General features: G+C 42.3%; 1 pseudogene; it reads right to left on the bottom strand.

The window, feature by feature from the left end:
• Nucleotides 1-692: 692 nt before the first annotated feature.
• Nucleotides 693-2,315, bottom strand: LOC144513079 (uncharacterized; annotated as a pseudogene).
• Between the last annotated feature and the right edge of the window lie 447 nt (nucleotides 2,316-2,762).

Here is a 2,762-nt window from a genome sequence, read left to right as displayed (position 1 = left end):
GCCTATTGTTTTTAATGTAATTTGTTTTGTAATCTGTCAAAGCATTAACTCAAACATGAAATAAAATAACAAATGCTGCAAATGTGTGAAGTTTATTGACCCCCTCTGACAAAGACATCATGTTTGTGTATTACAATACACAGGTATCAGTTCAAGTTTTGTTTAGCGTTGTAAACATGGAAAAACTCCTAAAAAATACTTCTTCTAGTCTTGTGCAATGCTCCTTTTCACAAAACATGTACATCACATTTCTGCATTAGACTGTAAGAAACACTATGCAGGAGCTCATCCATATTTGTTGCCGTTGTATCCCTGTATAAGCACCTACACTTACATGCCTTAAACGTCCAGGGGGAGTCCAGTACAAGTCATACTCAGGTGATCATTTTGAAGAAGAAAGTTGTACATACATAGTGTGCATAAGGTGCTGTTATTTTCATGTCAACAAAGTAGAAAGAGCAGACAAAAGTTATGGTGGATGCTTACAATTGTTTGAAATGTGTATAGATTTGTAAAAATGAACACTAGAAACAACATTGTACTTGAACACTAAATCTATGTTCAAGTTTTGTATAGATTTGTAAAAATGAACAATAGAAACAACAATAAAAACAACATTTTAACCATGTTACCATTACAACTGGTTGAACTTTAACTGTTTGAACTTATATACATTATAAACATTGAACATCTTATTCCTCATCTTCTTGTATAATGTCCCCATGAAGACTACATAGACCTGCACAGACTCTCAGAATCTTGTCAAATTTCTGGGTGATGTTAATGGGCACTGTTTCAGAGACTATTCTGTAGTTCTTCAGGCGGCGTATGACCCTCTCAACGTGCACTTAGACGTTGACTATGCGCCTCGTGTTGGTGGTGTCTTCTTCGGCCAAAGGCAGGCCTCTTTTGGTGAAAGCTGGCAGGACGAGCTTGACTTTACGTTCAAACAGAAGATCTTGAATAACAAAACCTCTGTCATCACCTCATCACCTGGACGCAGATACTCCAGAAACCCTGAGTTGGCTGTGATGAACTTGTCACTGGATCTCCAACCATATGCTGGAGAGATGAACATTATTAAACCACATGGTGCAATAGCTACGAGGAACTTGATCGTATTTTGTCCATAGTAATGACTGTATGATTGGCCTCTTGAGTCCAGATTGTGAGCCTTCTGAAGAGGGGTCTCAGAACAGTCAATGATGCATGTGGTTAATGGATAATGTTCCTTGAAGCACTGTGGCATCGTTGCCTGGATCGTCTCCCTGGGCAGCCATGGAACATAGCACCTCATCTTCTCCTCCACTGATGTCCAGCCACTGAGAGATTATCCTACTGACCATAGTCTGAGACACACTGAACCTCTCTGCGATGTCGTCCTGCAATAAGTTCAGCCGGAACTTCATCAGGGTCATCAACAGTTGATCTTTGGGGTGTAGCTGAGCCTGGGAGATGCTGCATCCTGCTGTCAGCTCGTGGGCCAAAGACTTAAATGCATCCAGTGACAACCCATTGTACAGTAGAGACATGCGATCATTACGGAGAAGTTCGGTGTGTACCAGACGTTGTTCAGGACACTGTGTTGCCTGGTCATGGGGGTGAGGACAATGGAGTGGGTCACTGACAGCATAGGCGTGATCTTCCATGTGTAGACATTCCCACTGTGTAGTAGCATCACAGTGTGTCCTATCAGTCAACTCCTCATTTATCCCATCAGTTACCCCATCAGTCTCCTGGCTTGCAGAGCTGGTTGAGGGTGTTTCTGTAGAAATAACACAGCATCAGTAAGTAATCAATGATAAGGTTAATCATCTTGCTGCCTTCCAAGATAACCAGTCGTGGACATCAAATTATAAAGCTTCGACCTGATCCTATGTTGTAAAGTTTATTTATTGAGGTCAAGTCAAGGCATAGTTAAGGGTGTAGCCTATGATGTCTGCATATCTGAATAAGTGAGAGTTTTATTCTGAATATTTTCCCCATGGCAGCATCCCAAAGCCTACAAACAAGCAATTAAGGAGAAATTGTCAGTCTGCCCACAACAATGCTCTGTGCAATTTCGTAGGCTACTCTTCTGATGGTTTACCGTCCGCAAAATGATAGGAACAGACGTAGGGTTTTTTCGGAGGTTTCTTAAGGTTTAGCGCCTTCAGCCACATACGCCGGTCCTCATCGCTGGACGGCGGAGGATAAAGATGAAAAGCTGCCCCACAACATTCTGCCCTGGTTTTACCGTGGACAACACAGTGTTGTTGCAACGATACCCGTCTTTTTATCCAGTTGTTGTGACAGCCCCGCACCGAACACGTCATACTGGACATCTTCACTGAAATAGCAAGCTAATTTTCTAATGTACTGCAATGGACAGAGTTGCTCAACCGGAAGTTCCAAGACAAAACAGAACAAACATGGCGCCCCTCTTAATGCCCCGGGGAATAAGGTGAATATATTCGAGCCTGAATACATGGACGAGGAGCTACAACTAATGGAAGAGAATCGGAGAGCCCGCTAGCTAGCAGTGGTAGCAGCAGAGAAGAGAAGACAAGGCAAGTGCTATTTAAATAAACTCCTGGTGTACTTATAAACTTTCCAATGCCTCGTTTTATGAGTACAGAACCTATTTGTACTACTGTAGAAGTTTGGTACAATTACGGGCATTATTAGTGGTGTAATTTACGAGATACACTTTTGGTTCCATTACACCTGCACTAAGCCATTCAGCTGATAGCGCTAACTCGCCCAATGTTCGACAAAGGGAA

The sequence above is a fragment of the Sander vitreus genome, chromosome 24 (assembly GCF_031162955.1).
Source record: "Sander vitreus isolate 19-12246 chromosome 24, sanVit1, whole genome shotgun sequence".
Classification (NCBI taxonomy): domain Eukaryota; kingdom Metazoa; phylum Chordata; class Actinopteri; order Perciformes; family Percidae; genus Sander; species Sander vitreus.
The sequence above is the reverse complement of the archived record's forward strand: the minus strand, read 5'-3'. Positions and strand labels throughout refer to the sequence as shown.